The sequence below is a fragment of the Cynocephalus volans genome, chromosome 5, assembly GCF_027409185.1.
Source record: "Cynocephalus volans isolate mCynVol1 chromosome 5, mCynVol1.pri, whole genome shotgun sequence".
Lineage (NCBI taxonomy): Eukaryota > Metazoa > Chordata > Mammalia > Dermoptera > Cynocephalidae > Cynocephalus > Cynocephalus volans.
The window spans coordinates 31,585,991-31,606,948 of record NC_084464.1 but is presented as its reverse complement, the minus strand read 5'-3'; positions in this window follow the sequence as shown (position 1 = coordinate 31,606,948).

The window sequence follows — 20,958 nt, the reverse complement described above, 5'->3', positions numbered from 1 at the left end:
ACAACTGGACATCCCTATGCAACAACAACAGAATCTAGACTCAGACTCTATACTTTTCACAAAATGACCCCAAATGGATTATAGACCCATATATAAAATGCAAAACTATAACACTTCTAGAATATAACACAGGAGAAAATTTAGGTTAACATGGATTCAGTGATGAGTTTTTAAAAACAATACAAAAAGCATGATCCATAAAAGAAAAGTTGATGTTTGATTTTATTAAAATTAAAAATTTCGGGCCAGCCCCGTGGCTCACTCGGGAGAGTGCAGCGCTGGTAGCGCTGAGGTTCTGGGTTCGGATCCTGTATAGGGGTGGCCAGTGCGCTCACTGGCTGAGCGTGGGACAGACGACACCAAGCCAAGGGTTGCGACCCACTTACCGGTCAAAAAAAAAAAAATCAAAATTTTTCTGTGAAAGACACTGTTAAGAAAATGAAATGGCAAGCCACAAACTAGGAGAAAACATTCGCAAAATGCATACCTGATAAGGGACTTACATACAAAGAAAACTTAAAAGTGAATAATAAGAAAATGAACAACTCCGTTAAGTAATGGGTAAAAGATCTGAACAGACACCCCATCAAAGAAGATATCCAGATGGAAAATGAGCTTATGAAAGATGCCCAGCATCATATATCATTAGAGAATTGCAAATAGAAATAATAACAAGATAGTACACACACACACGTGTGAGAGTGGCCCAATTCAAACAACTAACAACACCAAATGCTGACAAGAATGTAGAGCAATAGAAACCCCCATCCATTGCTGGTAAGGATGCAAAACCACACAGCTGCTTTGGAAGACAGTTTGGTAGTTCCTTACAAAACTAAACAGCATCTTGCCATACAATCCAACAATTATGCTTCTCAGTATTTACCCAGATGAGTTAAAAACTTATGTCCACACAAAAATCTGCATGTTGTTTGTTTATAGCAGCTTTGTTCATAGTTGTTCAAACTTGTATGCTTCTCAGTAGGTGAATGGATAAACAAACTGTGGTATATCTGTGCAATAGAAATTTGCTAAACAATAAAGAAATGAACTGTCAATTTATGAAAAGACACGGAGGAACCTTAAATGAACATTGCTAAGTGAAAGAAGTCAAGCTTAACTGTACGACGTTCTGAAAAAGGCAAAACTATGGAGACATTAAAAAGATCAGTAGTTGTCAGTGTTTGGAGGAGAGGGAGAAAGATAGAATAGGTGGATTAAGGGAATTTGGGGGGCAGTAAAACTATGCTGAAGGGCATTGTAATGGTACATATACGCCATTACACATACATCAAAAACCTACAGAACTTTATAGCACAAATATTGAAACTTAATGCATGCAAATTACAAAAAAATATATATATATATATATATATTTAGGAGAACATGAAATCCCAGGAAAGAAGACAGACTATGACAACAGACTCAAACTGCGTTATAAATATATGAAACAGCCTCACTGAAGGGTTTGGGAGAAAAGGTGCTGACCCAAGTCACACTGGAAATGAATGGCACTTGTAAGACTTAAGGAAAAAGGAAGTGCACATAGATACCGTACTCTGATGAAGGTGTTTTCTTCAGGGGTACAAGTTAGTTCTGATGTTGATATACATATATCAACATATGTGTGTGTGTATATATGTGTGTGATAGAATTGAACAATTACATAAATGGATGGCAAATGGTGGGAGCCTGGTTTCTCACAGTTGGAGTGGGAAGCTACAGATAAGCAAAGGTAGCAGGCTACAATGACCCATGTGGTAATGGATTGGAGTTTGAGATATCAATAAAAAATCATATTTAACTTAGTATACATATAAGTGATTACATGTAGAATATTTATAGATATGTGCATATATGTGAGTTAGTATATGCATATGTATTTTTGCTCTTTCAGCTGAGAGGGCCTAAATGAAATGACACCCCAAAGGTAACAAGCATATTTAATGCCTATATCTTAGATTCTAATACCTTTCTCCAGTAAAAGCAACTAGATCTTCCTAGTCACTGGGTCTAGGACTTGGGCAGGAAGTATACAAGGTGAGACTGGAGTATCTTATATATAGTACCAGAGAGTAAAGAAGTATCCAAAAAAACAAAAATAAAAACAAAAACAAGCAAGCAACACACACACACATTGATGGGGTATGTCTAAAGGACACAGGAGCCAGCTGAAGGAACTCCCAGTGACCAAATCTGGAATAACTTGAGCATCACAATAAAATAGTATTAGATTATAACCCAACATATAAAATAGCTATCCATCAGTCCATACTGATATAAGTGATTGAATGAATAAATAAATGGGGAAGAAAAGACAAATCTTCCACACAGAAAAACTCCAGATAAATTACGTAGATACTCTATCCTGAGTGAAAGTCAGAATAACTCCTCAGTAAGTAAGAACTGTGAATAGTGACTTCCTTCCAAGCAGTACATTTAGAAAGGAGGGGTGAAGTAACTGTCAGGTGGAGAAACCTGACAAACACTACCTTACCCAGGTGATCAAGGTAAACATCAGTAGTCATAAGTCATGTTGTTAGTATGTATCCTTGATATGACATGATGAAAATGGCACTTTAACTCTGATTTTCCTCCCCAAATCCCATAACCCCTGGCTAGTCATGGAGAAAAACATCAGATAAATCCCAATTGAGGTCACTCCAATAATATACTTGACCAGTACTAATAAAAACTGTCAAGGTCATCAAAAGCAAGAAAGTCTGAAAAACCATCATCGTCAAGAAGCTGAAAGAGACATGACATCTAAATGGAATATGATATCCTGAATGAGATCCTGGAACAGAAAAAGAAATAGGTAAAAAATAAGAACATATGTATAAAGAATAGACTTTACTGAATTAAATAATCATGAATCAATATTGGCTGATTAATTGTGTAGCAAAATGCACCACACTAATGTGAGATGATTAACAGGGGAAATTAGGTGTGGGGTATATGGAAGCTCTTTGCACTATCTTCACAATTGTTTTTGTAAATCTCAAATTGTCGTAAAAAAATAAAATCTATTAATGAAAAAATAATTTTTAAAACTCTAGCTTTGGTTAGAGCATGGTGTTATAACACCAAGATCAAGTGTTCACATCCTAGTACCAGCCAGCCACCAAACAAAAAATAAATTTAAAAAAAAACCCCCAAAAACTCTAGCTTTGAATCCTGACTCCACTACTTACTATATATACTACTTGTCAAAGTTATTCAAAGCTCACTAAGCTTTAGTATTCCCATCTGCAAAATGGGGATAATATAAATGTTTGCTTTTTAGTACTATCATAAACATTGAATTAAATAATGCATGTGAAGTGTTTATCACAGTGCCTGACATATAGCCAGTGTTCAATAAAGCTTAATTATACTTACATATATGCTTATTGTCCCAAAATAAATCTGACTACACTTAAAGGATTTAGCATATGTTAATAATGACACCACAGTACACTGGAAAAGGGCAAAATTGTCAATTAAGTATTTTGGGTAAAACTTTCTTTATAAAGTTTTACCTTATGTTGTATCAATTCTATTGAGATTAATGAGTTAAATGATAAAACAAAAAAAAAACGTAAAAAGTGTAAAAATATACTGTATATAAAATCTTCAAATGTGTAATATTTTTTTAAGCTGAAATGCATGGCAAAGAAAAAAGATCAGTAGATTTGATTTCACATAAATTTAAAAATTTAATAAAGAGAGAAAATAGGTCAAGAGGTAGACTTCATTATGGGGAAAATATTTGCAAAAAAGGTCATTTGGTTAAAACTCATACAGTTAATATCTGTAACTTAAATTAACAAAAAAATAAAATGAGAAAATGCAATACAAATAAGGATGTGCGGGAAAAGGCACTCGTAAATATTATTGTTTGGAGTATACAGCAGTTTAATATTTTGCTAAGCATCTTGGAAACATATATCGAAAGTACAAAATTACTCATTTTCTGTAACCCAGGAATTATACAGTTTATACTGTTAAAAATAGTTTTGAAACAAGGATTTATATACACAATTGAATAGTTTTTTCTTATCTTAGTAAAGAGCTGGAAAAAATCTAAATATCTTCATAGGGAGATGATTAAGTGTTCTTTAGCATAGTTATAATGTGTAGTGTTATACAGCTATTAAAATAGTTTTCAAGTTTTCTAAAACTCACTATGTTTTTAATAAATAATATATATTCCTAAAGAATTTAAGCAATTCAAGAAAAAAGGATAAACCTATACATCTCCAAACCTCCTCTACCCTACTATTAACCAAAGCAAAACAGAATTTTATTCATCTAAGTATATAAATATGTAGATAGACAAAAAAAAATAAAATAAAGCACATAAAGGGCTAAACACCTATTGGTATGACTTTAAAAAATGACAATACTAAGTGTTGATGAGGATGCAGAGCAATTGGGATTCCCATACATTTTCTGGTTGTGATATAAAATTGTGCAGCCATTTTGAGATAAAATTCAGCAGTTTCTCATTAAGTTAAACAATACACACTTACTATATGATCTAGAAAACACACTTAAACAAATTTATTTAAGAAAAATATCAACAAATGTTTACACAGAAACCTGTGTGTGGATGTTCATAGCAGCCTTATTCATAGTCACAAAAACTGGAAACAACCCAAATGTCCCTTAAATGGTGAATGGGTAGATAAACAAATTATGGTATGTCCATACAGTGGAATAATATTCAGTAATAAAAAGGGACAAACACACATGCAACAACTTTGGATGAATCTGTAAAGCATTGTGCTAAGTAAAGAAGTCAGACTCAAAATGTATTATATGATTCCATTTATATGACATCCAGTAAAAGGCTAAACTATAGAGATAGGAATCTTCTCAGTGGTTAGCCAGGGGCATCTGCTAGGGGAATGGGAACTGGGTAGGGATGAGGATTGACTACATAGGGGCCTGAGAAAAACTTTTGGAGAGATGGAAATATTCTGTATCTTGATTGCAGTGGTGATTAAATGACTATACATTTCACAAAACCCGTTGAATTTAATTTACCTTTACAAAGGTAAATAGAGGTGAAATTGAAGAACTCTATTATTCTACACCACAAAAAAATTTATCATTTGTTAAAAGATCATTGTAAGGTTCAGATAAAAGATCTGTGAAAATTGTAAGCGACTAGCATCAATATTGTTTTTAATCAATCTGTTGTCATTTGCTGTCATACAAGTCGACTTCCTGCTGTAAAGATGAGGACATTTTAATACGTGCACCATTCTACCCATCTTCCTCCTCTTTCCCCTCCTGATTTTGATAATTATTTGTTTTACGTTGTCAAAGTTTCTTCTGTTTACAATTTATTTCATAAACTGCACAATTTTTAGTTTTATTTCCATATTTAAGGTGATCCCCTGCATGCAACCTCCAAAGCATATCTATATTCTTCTGTTCTTTGTTTTAAGTAATTTCATAACTTATTCAATTTTTGTCATTATATGGATTTTTAACTTTTGAAAATTTCACAATGAGCACATTAAGAATGGGTTGTGCAGTTGGAATTGATGAGTTTCCTTAAAGTTTTGAAAATCTGCTTGTGGCCTTTAGACTTGAATGCATTATCATGGAACTTAATTTTCTTTGTCAGGATTTCTTTCATCCAGAACTTTGTTGACAAACCTCTGACTCCCATCACTGAATGTGGCTGTGGAGAAGTTTTCTCTTTTCTTCTTTCTTGGAATATACTTAATTTTTGTGCCATGAGGCATTTCTTTATTTTTCCTTGACTTTCAGTATAACAAGATGTGTCATGATATACAGTGTGCTCTTTTACTTTGCAAATGCAGTGTTTTTCATTTTAAGGGAATTTTCTCTTAATACCTTTGAATGTTTTTTCTTTTTAATTTGCAGTTTTAAAATTTATGGATGTTCAGTATCTACATGTAGGATTATTCTTATCTGTCTTCCATTTCTATTAGCTTTTCTCTGTTGCTTTAATATCTGTATTTTTCATGAGCCTTCACTGTGCTTATCTTAAACCATTTTCTCTTTGTAATTATCAATTATGTATGCTGTGTTTCTGTTTCCAATTTATTTGTCAGTTCTTTAATAATGTTATTTTTGTCCTCAATTTGTTTCCTTAAGCCTGTAATCTCCCTTCCTTTTCATACTGGATTTATTAAATTTGTGTTCTTGGGAAGCTGTTTTTTTATAGCACAAAAGACGTATATGGAATTACATTATGTTAAGAAATCTTCTGAGCTAATTTGCAGTCTACCTCAGAATATTTGGTCACTTGTAAGACTTTATTAAATGTCCAATATCAAGGTTCGCCCCATCTAATTGAGAACTGTACCCCATTCCCACAGGGGGATATCCACACGGTCTAGATATCTCCCCCATATTGATATAAAGCCCTAGACCCTTGACATCTTTCTGATGAAGGCTCAACCCATTGTCCCCTTTCATAAGTTTCTCCCAGAAGCTGTTGTCACTACTTCCTGGGAGGAAGAAGGAAATCACAGATAAGGATATCTTCTAAGAATGGATCTCTCTGATTTGGGAGTGTTGGTGAGAAAGATGAGGTTTGGGTTGACTTATCAGTGCAGCGCCTGTGGGTGAGATTATGATTATTAAGGCTGAGTCCCTTTGCCCTGTGTCTCTCCTCCAAGCTCCTGAATTTCCTTTTTTTTTTTTTTTTTTTTTTTTTTTATGGTTTTTACCTATTGACATTTATGACATTGGATCATCCTTTCATAATGTGTTGCTGTAAGGGTGGTCTACCTGAATAAGTAGATGCCTACATTCCTACATCTAGGACATCACCATTGCACTGTATCCCACTCTCCCATCTGGAGGTGCCCGAGTCTTTAAACACAAAGGCAAAGTACATTGAGCTGTGTAGTTGTTTCAGGTGCAAATCGTGAGTTCTAATTACAAAATATCTTTCTTCAACAAGGCTTTGAACCCAACACTAGAATTTCCCTTAACAAATTTATGCATTCGCTCTGGTACATGAAGTTGGGGCAGAAGGGATCATAAAAAATCATTTCTAATAAAATTTAGAAAGGCATTCTGAGAAATATACTTCACTGCACTGATACTTACTAGCATTTGGGGACAGCGAATGCACCTTGAGTAGCACTCATTCTTCCAGGAGGACATCCTCACCTTATGCCCCATTCACTGCACCATAAGCACATTAGCCAGATGCTCTCTCAGATATACTCTACTTTTATTGTTTTGACATGACCACTGACAAAGAGCTTCTGGCTTCCAGTGTTGGGTCAAACGTAACATGGCCAAACCATTTCTTGCAGTTGTATTTTCCCATAGTTGTGATGCAATATACTTGGAACGGGCCACAGAAATACAGTTGTCACAAAAAATCTAGAGGTCACTGGTTGGTCTGCATGAAGATCCTGTGGGAGGTGCTGGGCCTTGAAGATTAATCTTGCACAAAGTGTGAGAGCCCCGAAGACTACACAGTGGTCTAATATTGCACAGTGTATGTATGTAGTCTGTACTTGATAACTTATTGATTTTCCTTCTGGAGCCTTACAAAGGCCTATGGCAAAAACAAATAAAAGGATCATTTCCCTTAATCTCACACTAGTGTGCTTTTCTATTAGGTTTAGAGAAATGAAAACAAACCAACTTGTTATTTTTGGAATGAAAAATTCACATTTTGATTTGTTTTGCATATGTGACAAGCCAAATTTAAGAGAGTACTTATAATCAGATTTGAAATCTGAAATGAATTTAGAGGGAGAATTATTTTGACTACACTATCACCCTTCTCCTCCAAACAGACTACTAACATAATAAAAACTGTAAATAATTAGTCGAGATACATTCTAGGTTTTGAAGATAAAAACAGAGTTTATTATCATCTCTAGAAAATTCTCTTAAAAGAAAATCTAACTTTATCCAACTTTTTAAAACCATAACCATTTTTTTTTCAAGTTTATTTTTTATTTATTTTTTTAAATATTTATTGATTGTACGTATTCATGGGGCACAGAGCTGACGGTCAGCACCTGTGCCCAAGATGTGGTGATCAATACTATCAGCATGCAACAGCTGTGGGAAGGACAGCTTTGTGCATAGTAAGCAGCAGGTTGTGGAGATGCCCGTGTTGGTGAGGGGGTTTGCAGCAACACTCTCTCCTGTCCTTCCGCTTTCTAGTCCCTTCATAACCACCCAACACGGACTGCTGGGATTACAAAGAGTGATTGCTGTGGTCACAAGATAAGGGAATGCAATTCTTTTGACCAGCCGCATACTGTTAACCAAGTTGAAGACTGATAGATTGAGAAGAGAGGAGATAAGAAAGGAGTTGTTTCTTCAAGGCCATGCTACACAGGCTTTTATCCAAGCTATAGGCATGTATCCACCGGCTTCCTTGGGAAAATAAAACCTAATCTCTTTGCAGAGGCCTGTAAACTTTAAGAGAATGGGAATGCCTCTTCCAATCAGGAAAGAACTTAGAGGAAGGCTCTTCTCCTCACCAAATAGCCCCAGTGGCTAGGCTGTGCTACGTTCACCAGCATCGTCAGTCATTTGTACCAGAGCAAGGCAGCATTGTGGTCTCCACCACAGCATAAGAGCAGAGTTCTGAGCCAGCCTGCATATAAAACTTACTGAGAAATAGTAGGGTGAACTTTTATTGCTATAAAAAGAAAAGGATGGTTTTTCATTGACCTCAGAGCTGTGGGAAAGAAAAAAAACAAAGAAGCATAAAGACAACAGACTGAATACAAAAGCAATTATTTTTTATTCACTCATATTCCATTTGGTAAAAGAAAAATTATATGCTGTGGGCTTGGTATCCTTTAAAACACTGAAAAATAAATCAGTCAAATAAATTAGGTACTTTGGAATTTTATAGCTGATTTGAAGGACATGCCATACGGATTGTTTATGAATTCAGAACTATTTTTTTTCTAAAATATGTTGCATTAAAAGCATTTTGAAATTATTTGAAGCAATACAATATAATAAAAATAAATGTGGATAAAGAAATAACAGCAAATCGGCCAGGGCTTCATTTGGAAAGGGGAAAACTTTTGTGCAAGCTTGGCCCTGCTAAATTTCAAATGTGATATCAGGACTTTAGTTTTCAGAAGCAACTTCAAACAAAGTCTGCTAAAGCCCACAGGTTGCCTTGTTATTATACAGTGAGGGGAGAACTCTTTGCTACATTCTTCTTGGCCTGAGAATTTATCATGTGGAGTCAATCTCCTCCCCTGGGCAGTTCTAAGCTTGATCCCGGTACTAATGCCCACAGCCGATGGACTTGGCTACCAATGTGAAGGCAATGTTTGTTCCCTTGGGGTTTTGTCTATCTACCCAGCTATCCTAAGATGCAACTATTCATTTGTGTACTGATTGTTATTGGTAGACATTTTTATATTTTAACCCACACATTTATTAGTTGCTTTCTATATTTTCTGTTTTCAGAGCTTAAGCATCTAAAGATGTTTATTAGTTCACACTTTTTTTGTGCTCTTCTAATGCAAAGCCCAATGAAGTACTTTATGATGCTGAAACACTTCCCAGCTTTTCAAGGATAAACAGATTCTATTCAGTGTAATTTTAGTGGAAACAGTATTTTAGTCATACTGTAATATTTTAAAAAAGACATTAATCCCTGTATATTGCCTATAGGAACTTTCTTTATCATGTATATAATGAGTCACAATGCATAATTTATTTCTGGTAACAAAGTTTATTATCTACTCATGTGGTATCTGCTTATAGATTGGAATCACGTCTTGGTTATTTATGTGATCTGGCAAACAATATCATACTTGAAAAGTGGTTCTGGATTCCGTAAGGACAGGGCACAAGAATTCTCTATGTTAATGGGAGTGGAGCTATTCTGGTTACGGGAAAGTAACATTAGAAAAATAGAGATAAGAGAGCAGGAACTCACAGGAAGAAAGGGAGAGTCAGCATCTTGGTGGGACACTGCATCCGAGAAGAGGACATGGTACTTTTCATAAGGCAAGAATGTAGGATCAGCAAAGGCCTGTGAAGAACAAGTAGTTTTCTTCACTATTCTGCAAACTAACAACCTTGTGCAGCCCCAGGCTTTCAGTAGTATCTGCTGCACTCTTGTCTTCAGGCCAGCGCTACTCTGGGGATTGAAGTCATCAGGGCTTCTTCCAGTGATAAGATGGCATCTTGAAAAGGAAGAGGATGTTCAATAAGCCAATTGTGGAGACTGAGAACAGAAGCGGGTACAAAACTAGTAATCAAAAGAAATGTAAGTTCCCCAAAGAATCCTCAACAATCGTGGAAGGGATGCTGAGTTTCCCATTCTACATGGGATAGGGGTTTATGCTAATATTTCTTACATTTAAAGTACTGAAAGGCCTTGAGAGGACCCAAAATGCTGATGTGTGGGTTACATTATCTCAAAATTCCAAGTAAAATTCCATTTAGGAGAAATGCTATAAACTTATCAATGCAGGGAGAGATAATTGTAACTAAAATAAAGCCTCAATTACTGATCATATTAATCTGAATACAAGGTGAGGTGGGTCAGAAAGTGCCAGGAACTCTGTGGAGACGACGATTGAAGCAAGTGGTGAAATGAAAGGGAGGAGTTGGTGAGGCTTCTGGGACCAATTTGTTCCTATTAATGTCATTTTGTTCATTATATCTTGAAAATGTGGGAGAATCCTGCCTTTCTGTCATTATACTTCTGCCAAAACTTAAAGCACTAGTTACTTGGGGGTATAAAACAGTTGTTTTACAATTAAATTATGTTTACATTAGCAAACTGTGATGCTTTGACTTTTATGAGTCTTGTTCACCTGGGACTATTAGCCATGTGACAGAGGACAAGTTATTAACCAATCTGAGCCTTACTTTTCCCATGTGCAATATAGTATATTCACAGGCAACTCGAACAGCTGTTGACAGGATTAAAAGTGCAAAGTACCTAATCAAAAGCCTGGTTTAACAATGACGTATGATACATTTCAATTCCCTTCCTCTTTTCTCCAACAATCATCAGCAAATATTCCCAGGGAGGAGGACTAGCTTAGCATCTGTCATCTAAGCAGGAAATGACCACTTACCATGACTCATAGGGTGTCAATCTCCACAGCTGGGAATGGGATGTGAGGTCCAGGGAAGATAAGGGAGACATGAAAAGAGAACTAGTGAGTAGTTAACATGTCCTAGAATATAGCTTGACTTTAGGGGTTCAAAGTCAAAATAAGTCTGAGAGACTTTCAGTCCAAATAACCAAAGTCTGTAGGTCTAATGACTAGAAATTCCAGGAAGGTGGACTCTGTGCAAAGTGCTGTTAGTCAGTGGGTAGGCATATTTTCTTAGGAAACAGAGATTGAATGCTTAATAAAGAAAAGAATTAAAACATTCTGCCTTGGCAAGTGTGTTAGGAAGCTTTGATGTCTTAAAAGTACATCTCATTATAGCCTCTTCTGCTAAAAGCAGCTCCTAATTTAATAATCAGTGGAGACAATGCACTTGAAATTTTTTTTGTCATTATTAGGACCAAGTTTTATTTCTTACCTAAGCTACTGAAAGTCACCATTAGTATCTTAATCATTTTCCTTACATCTTCAGAATTACTTTCCAGAATCATCTGCATCCATTCCCTTAGAATTGCCTCATGCCATAGCATAGACCACAACTGGGATATTATGGCTACATCACAAGAGGTCTATATCAACAGTAGGACAATTCTAGTCTTTCTTTTCAGCTTCACTTTCGATCTTTCCAACCTTCTACTCCCTTGTTCCAAAACATTTTGGTCAAGCTTTTCCCCAATTATTGAGATATGCATTCCTTTGGCAAGCCTCAGTTTCTTTGCCAATGCTGTGGAGTTTCTAGAGAACCAGATGGCAATAATGCACTGGCAGATGCCCTGGAAAGTAAAAGTGTTATGCAGATAGAAGCCACTTGACATGGGAGACTTTTGAAGGCAAATGATAGATGTGTTTCTCCCAGAGGCAAAAGAAAGGCTAGTGTTTCTTATTTAGCATCTTCCTTCTTCTTGAGTATCTGGTTCTCTTTTTCTGCTCTTGTCTTTATACATAAATTTGGCCATCAGCCTCATATTTGCCTGGGAGCCTCTGCTAGGGATGCATGTTGGTTTTTTTCTACCCTACTTTATCACATCTGTAGGAAGAAATGGTGGCTGATGGAAAAACATTACTTCTCTTTGTAATGGACATTTCATTGCAGCAGCCAGGCATCATCTTCCTTTCAATGTGCTTGGTAACTAAGGGGTGACTAGAAAGGGTAACACACAGGACTGACTTTCAAGGTATCCCACACCTGGATGCAGAAGAGGATTTGACTGCTTTAGAGGAAGGATTTTAGAAGCCAGCACTAACTCTTCAAGAATTTGCTACCAGAACATCAACTGGAAAGTATCCCAGATAGCATCAGAGGACCAAGATGTTGAACCAACATTGTCCTCCAAGAGGGTGGGAAAACATTACAATGTGCTCATAAAAATAAATGATTACATTAAATTTATAGGCAGTATCTAAAGTAACCACTTTTGTTATTTATGCTCATCTATCTTGGGCAAATATACCATGGCTCCTTTAAAGAGATATATGACCCCGTCGAGCTCTTTTACCTGCCCGTAATTCTGCTGACTGGGCCAATTATTGAGCTAGGGCTGGGTCTGGAGCTCCAGACCCTTCATACACCAGGCTGGGTAACCAGACCCCTCACACGCAGGTCTATGATCTAGGTAACCAGCAAAAAGGTCCTTGGAAGCTGTAGGTTTTAGAGCATGGCCATGTGCGGGGGTTGCCCAAGGCAGTGAACGGCAGCCAAGTGGTGGCACCGCCCATGCACACTAACTCCACCCACACAAACTTGTTTACAAAGAATGCACTGCACTACCCCCAACCGGACCTAAGGTGAGGAGGCCTGATTAAATTATTGTATTTTCCCAACAGACCCCTACAGACATCAATTTCTGATGTTAAACAGGTCCTCAATTTTTTTTTGATAAACTAATAATATAATAAATGAAAACATTTGTATAACTTGGGTCAGTGTTTCCTCATTTCCCAGATTTAATTTAAATGGGTATTATACTTATGAACTACAAAATCCTGATATGCTTTTACAGTTATCTACATATCTTATTCAATAATTAGACAAACCACTGGACCTACCATAAGAGAGAAATCCAAGACTTAAAATATGTTCTGCCACTAACAAGTGGTGAGACTTCCATTTCTTTATCTCTAAATCAAAGGACTTGACTTGAACATTCTATTCTTTTGCACATCATAAAATCTTATGCAAACACATACAAACGTATCCTGACTGATGGTCAAAGGAAAAGTCTTGGAGCCTGCCGATGGTGCAGCCTAGAAGTAGGTGCCACATTTAAAGGTGTGATTCCAGTTCATGGCAGACTCTTTAATGCAGAAGAATCTTGGAGCAAATTATATAAACTGTTCCTGGGCTCTCTTGTTTAAATCCTGATAGGGGCCTTTAATTCAACCTTCAAATGTTTCTACTATATTTTCTACATTCTGTTACTGGAGCCTCAAGGCAAAGCTTATACCTCCCACAGCTCTTAGATTTCCCAAATTACAAAGAAGTGGGGTGTGGTTTTGTAGAGATAAGGAAATTAAGAGGAGCTGAAGTCCCCCAGGGAGGACCAGTGGCTGCTGTGGTGGAGAATTACCCGATTAAGGGAAAAGAAATCAGAACAGAGAAGCAGCTACAGCTGGAGGCCTCCTTATGGAATTGGAGAGTACCTAAATCTGTAGCTCAAACTCTTTAAAAAATCCTATAACCCTTTCCCATCTTCCTCTCTTCCCTTCCTTACATGATCCCATCCCAAAGTACTTGGAAAGGGTTCATTTGCCAAACTGGCGTGGGATCTTTGGGATGCAGAACGTACTGCAATCTAAGATCTGCATGATGGTAGCAGTTGAAATGTGGGATGGGGCGGGAATAGGAAGCCTCAGAAATGTGCTAAATCCTTATGTGCCAGATCTTGTTCTAGTGACTCTCACATAACTTGTCACTTTATTCTTTTAAAAAATAATTGTAAAGAGACACGAAAATCAACTCCATTGTATATTGATAAATAAAAATGTAAAAAAAATAAAAATAAAAATAATTGTTAAATATTCACAAACTTATAGAAAAAATTATAACATCCCTGTACTTGCCATTAAAATTCAATACATATTAATATTAATGCTAATATTTTGTGATATTGATAAAGATCTTTTTTTAAGTACAGAAATAAAATCTTACAGAATCCATTCATATGCCTCTTTTCATCCATTCAATTATTTTTCATTCTCTCCCTTCTCACTTTTCACCTGAAGAGCAGAGGAGTTGTCCATCTGTCAGAGACACAGGGTCTGAGGGCAGAGTCAAAGGTGGCCAAATGGTGGCCTGCAGGAGCGATGCCGTGACCATGCCACGTCATGGTGAAACACACTCAGGGATGGGGAGTCTCTGAGGAATTCATAAACACGGCCTGGGAAAGACAGGACAACAGTTGTGTATCTGCCACGTCTAGATGCTACCAACGTCTAGATTATAGTTATGCCAGAAAAGCAACACCATTTTTGCCCTTCATCTCCTCCCTCTCTCTCTCTCCAAGAGTTTACAAGTCTTTTAAATTAAATCTATATCACTGATTCAGTCATGGTCCCAAGAGGAAACAGATGGGACTCTCAAAACAGTGCAATTTGAGGAGGGTTTATTTACAACAGAATTGTCTACAAAAATGTGGGTATAGAAGGACCACAAGAGATAAGTAAGTAACCCAGGGCTAGTAACAGCTGGGTAGTTCACCTCCAGGTCCAAAGAGATGAGGGGAGGCTGTACTTATACGAACCCAGAGGAGAGTTATGCAGAGTAAACTGCTATGGGACATAGCCAGCCAGAAGCAACCTCTTAGGCTGGATGCCAGGAGAATAAATCCCCTAACATCACTTTCCTAACTCCGTCTGATCCCCTGCTGAGGCTCCATCATGAAGCCAGAGGGCACTGGAACTCATTTGTATAAATCTATACAGGTCAGCCATAAATTTACATGCCAATAATATTTTAGCATCATTACAAAGTTTTGCTATATGACATTTCATTTTAAATACTTTGCAAGTTCTATTACAACTTCTTTGACCCAAAGATTTTTACAAATAAATTTCTAAATTTTCAAATATGTAATTTATGGCTGTCTTTTTGTAATTGAGTGCCAATTTTCTGGCATTACAATCCAAAAATATGGTCTCTATTGTATAACTTTTTTGTTATTTGTTGAGTTTTCTGTGACATAGTACATGGTCAATGAAGAAATACTTGATGTGTGGTGGATAAGATTGCATAGTCTCTAATTGTTGGTTTCAGAGTTCAATATATGAGTATGTCCATTAGCTCTAGCTTCCCTTTTTTTTTTCCTATTGAAACACATTGATTATACATATTTATGGGGTACAGAGTTATATTTCAATACATGTATGCAATGTGTGATGATCAAATCAGGCTAAGAAGCATATTCATCATTACAAAACTGATTTTTTTCTTTTCTCTTTTTGTTTTGGAATTTTATTTTTTATTTTTTTATCCAATGACTTTTTAAATATATAAAGTTTTTCATAAAACCATTATCATTCCGCTGCTGAACACCCATTAAACTTAATAAAAAATTTTTTTCATCAAAACATAGTTGATTGTACATTTCTGTGGGGTACAGAGCTGAATATCAGTACCTGTGTGTCGTATGTGATGCTCAAATCAGGATAACAAGGTTGTTCAACATTATGCAATGTAATCAGTTTTCGTAGCCCTTTACCAGTTTCTCCCTTACCCTCCCTGCCCATCCCCCACCCCCTTTCCCACCTCTAGTAACCTCAGTCCTCAGTTCCGTTTTGTCCTTTTAGAAATTTCAACATATTATTGTGATTGTTGAATCTTTCTTATTTATTTATTTATTTATTTAATTAGTTAGTTCCCACTTATGAGTGAGGACATGTGATATTTCTCTTCTTTCTGTGCCTGGCTTGTTTTATTTAACATGATTCTCTTTAAGTTCATCCATGTTGGTGCAAATAGTAGGATTTTATTCTTTTTTATCACAGAGTAGTATTTCATTGGGTAAATATACCACATTTTCCTTATCCAGGAAAATTTTTAGAATTTTTAGAATTTTAAAGCTTTATTTGTTTGATGGTTTGGTTTTTGTGAGTTTGGGTCAACATTTTCACTTTGTATTTTTAATTTTCTCATTGCAATCTTGTTGATCTTTGATTCATATAACTAAAGTTAGATTGTTATGTGTCAAAAACTCAGTATTGCTATGTAAATCTTGCAAACATTTCCTTCTATCACTATGTAATGAGTCTCTTGGTTCTTAATAAGTTTTCTTTAGAATTCTATTTTATCTGCTATTAACATGGCTAAACAAGCTTAATTTCTGACAGTATTTTCTCCGATTTATTTTTCATTCTTTAATTTTTAAACCTTTTGTGTACTTACATCCTAGGTGTCTCATAAACAACATATAACAGATGGATTTTATTCTGTATTTTGGTCACTGCCAAAAAATAAAGAGCAATTTAAATCTATTTACTTTTATTGCAATCACTAATATATTTTGGAATCTCTTTTTTTCTGTAACTGTGTTTTTCTTTGCTTTACTCTTCTTTTCTGCCTTTTATTGAATTGACTTGAAGTAATGCCCTCTTTCTAAGAGCAGGACCGATGCCACTTAAGATAGCCCCTCCATTGTGTGAAATTTAGGTGGGAAAGTGGAGGTGGGAGGAGCTCTGCTAACTGCAAAATTAGCTCATGTACTGTTGGCTTGCTTGCATTGGCTAATACCTCTTGGTGCGGTGATCGAGTGACCAAGTTGCTGTGCTTGCAGCTTTAAAAATCAAGAACAAAGACGGTTCGGGGCCACAACTTGAATTGGCTTGTGTGGTCCCGGCTGCTGGAAATAAAAATCTTTTTCTCTTTTTCTATATCGGTCTCCAAGGGTGATTTTCTCCCAACACCTATAACAGACTGACCTTGTCTCCCTTCCTTCCTTCCTTCCTTTTTTTCTTCTTTCCTTCCCTCCTTTCCTCTTACTTTTTTGGTACTGGGATGGATTTATACTTTCTTATGCCATTCTTAATTCAACAGTATCTAAAGTTAAATAATTTCTCTACTATATTTCTACAAAAACAAGAACATTAGAAAGTTTGAACTTTTCATTTTCCATTTGTTTCTATTTTTTGTTATATTTCTATCTTGTTCAGAATCTCTGCCAAAATTACTTATACAAGAAAAAATTATGGCTGTTTAGAACTAATGCCTCTTTAGTTTTACCCATCAGTTTCTTTGATTACTTTTGCTTCTGGATCTCATGTCTTGCTTTGGGTTGAATTCTTCTCCAACTGACATTCATTCTTCCTTAGTTTTTATAGCAAGGGTTTGTGGATGGTAAATTATCTCCATTTTATTTCTCTAAATTATTATTCTTTTACTATTACTTTTCTTAATAGTTTGGTTTATGGTAAAATTCTAAGTTCACAATTATTTTCCCTCAGTTCTTTAGTAAATCTAATATCTGTCTTTTGGTTTCTTTGTTGCAAATTTTGTTTATTGTAAGTAATCTGCCACATCTCTCTGGCTGCTCTTAAGGTTTTTTTTAAAGATTTCAGTTTCTTTTGTTTCATTACATGTTTAGACATAGAAATGTTTTTTAACCTTTCTCAGTTTGCTTCTTTAATCTGAGAAATCATGACTTATTTTAATGGAAGAAAAACCTCAGCCACTACTGTTTTCAATAATGCTTTTGTCCAATTCTTCCTGACAGCTTTTTCTGGAAAACCTATGCTCTGTATTTTTATTATCTTATTCTACCATCTATATCTTTGAACTCTCTTTGCTGTTTATTATTATTATTAACTACAGTAATGTGTGTAATTTCCTGTTATCTGTCATCCATTTCACTAATTTTCTCTGCAATTGTGTTTTTTCTGCTGTTTATCTTGCCTATTGATTTTTATTTCAATGACCAGTAAGTAATTCTAATCAATTATTTTGTAAATCTGGCTTCCCCCTCATGAAATCATATTCTTTCATTACAGGTTTTGTTTTCTCTCTTTAATCATCATGTTTAATATACTATACTTATTTTGTGGTCTCTTTTAAATATTTTATTACAGCAAATTTTGATTTTCCTGTTTGTTTCTGCTTACTCTTTTTCATAGCTGATTATTTCCTTGGGTGATAGGTAATTCTTTTTTTTTAAATTTTAACTCATCTTCTGTGAAGCTGTTTTTCAGTGGTAACCTCATTCACTCTGGGTTGTGCTCTTATAGAAAAGTTTTATTTTCTTCCTTTATAGGATCTGGGATGTCTTCAATTTAAGATCAATTTTTATGCATCAATTTATCATTTGTGACTCTTGAATATGTTGGTAGTAGAAATTCTACCAGTGTTTCTACCAGAGCCTTAAGGTGAACTTTTTCTAGTCTGTTTTCATAGGTGGAGCAACTCTTCCAGGGACCTGTATTTAAGCATGTCTCAAATATAGCTCCTTTCCTGCATGAGCTCAAGGCCATATCTTCTTTTCCAACATGGACATGATAATTCTAATAGCTAGCTATTTGGTGTATGCTCTCATCTCATGTCTTTTAGGCCTCCTTAGCATTAGCTAAGCTTGAAACTCTGACTTTGACAGACTTATTTATTTTAACAACATGAGGAATTTTTCCCTCTTATTCATTATTTTAAGAAATAAGCACCATTTATTATTTCTGAGTGTTTGAAGGTGACGGTAGGTGTGCTTTCTGTTTCAGGCCACTATAAGTGCCTGCTCTGAATATACCTGACACTTTGTGAGGCAAGGATATTTTTAATGCCTTCTATAAAACCTTATGGAATATCAACAATATGCAATTTTCTGAATCCTGGGAATACAGAAATGGCGTAAGATGCAGCCCATGATCTAAATGACATGGAAATAATCATTAAAATTGCTCTGGTCTGAATGTTTGTGTCCCTTCAAAATTCATATGTTGAGACCTAATCCCTAATGTGATGGTATAAGCCAGTGGGGCTCTTAGAAGATGATTAGGCTGCAGGGGCAGAGCCCTCATTAATGGGGTTTGTGCCTTTATTTATAAGAGAATCTGGAAAGAGCTGCCTTGCCCCTTCCACCATGTGAGGATTCAGTGAGAAGGTGCCAATTATGAATTAGAAATTTGGCCCTCGCCAGACACTGAATCTGCTGGCACCATGATCTTGGACTTCTGAGCCTCTAGAAGAGTAAGAAATACATTTCTGTTGTTTATTAGCCACCCAGGTTATGGTATTTTGTTATAGCAGTCTGAATGGAATGAATTAAGACAATGATTAAAGGTAAGAATTCCCAAATAGAGACATGAATAGAATGATACTATAGCACAGAAAGAGAAACATCTGCTTCTCCATGTTTTTAGAGGAAAGCACTGAATTTCAAAGAACTGATAATGACTTACCTGATTTAAAGCAGATATTGAAGATAGAACCAGGATACATGTCTCACTTTCTAACACAAAATCTCATTTTTTTCTCATGCAAAATGGCAGCAACTACTTCAATATAAAGGTTACATCATGGGTAGTAAGAGAGTTGACAGAGTACTGGGTTACATTTTAGATTTATAATGAATAAACACTTATTAATTAAATACTTTTCAGAGAGGCTGGATAGAGTTTTATACTCAGTGGGACAGAAGATAATATCTGGGACAGTTTATAGCCTCACAAAACAAGGATGTCACACTGAAAATGTCTAAGGAACAGCCGCCAAACCTCCTGTTGTTTCCTCCTCGTGATGAGTAGAGAGACTTTTCAGAGACCTCACCTTAATTTCCCGTCCACTTGGCAGCCTTTGAATTTTTCAGTAAATTTCATGTTAAATAAAGTTGTTTTTCTCTCTTTAAATGTCAGTTTTCTCATGTTGTGTATGTGTTGTGTTTTTGATCTGGAAAATGCTCTGAAAAGCATTAATTGTTTCATCCAATATTGATTTGAAATGAAAAGCAGAAACCACGGGGCAGGCAGATTTGCTATACTAGTGATGTTTTGTAGCTAATTTGATTTGCTGGGTAGAAAGAAATGTCAGGAATATCCTAAATATTCACTTTAATGGATATGATGTCTGATGGCTCCTTTTAACCCACCATCCTCATCTTTTCAGAAAATAATGCATGTGAAGAAAAAAAAAAAAAAAATCTGCCTTAGAAACCTTTGGTTGACTAACCAACTTGGCCCAATAGTTCAGCTTCTGTTGATTGTCTGGTTTCAAAAACTTCTCCCCTGGTGCTATTTCTTAGGGTCCTGAAAAAATTTTAGTAATCTTAATATTTCTAATTCCCTACTACTAAAGAACAAGTTTTTATCAACTAATAATTTATTTGTTGACAGCTATGGGTGATAGGAACATAGATAGAAGAAAAGTAGTTTTTCAGAAGGACAAAATGCAACACAGAAACTAGAAGTTGAGAGCATTATTTTCATATCCCTTGTGGTAATCAACTTGACATATACTCATATGTGTTGAGATGACCTCTTCAGCCCAGCTCTCTCCCCTTTACTCCATTTATATGTATTAAGCCACTTACTGTATACTCCATCAGCTGGTTGCACGTTTGCCTCCAAATTAGTATGTCCACAATCTAATTTATTATCTTGGTACTCCTCCCAGCCATATCTGCCTTTTCTTCCTACATTCCTTAAACGAATGAATGGAAACACCATTTAACCAATGGCCAAAGCTAGAAACTTGGGCAATATCTTAACTCCTGTGTTATCCTTTCTAAATACCATACCATAATATTGTAATTTGCTATCATTTATTGGGCAGCTCCTATACAGTAGGCTCCATAGTGGGTGCCCTTGTATATGCTGTCTCATTTAATGTTAACAAAAACCCTGTGTACAACCTGTCATCGTTCCATTTTACATATAAGACAACTGA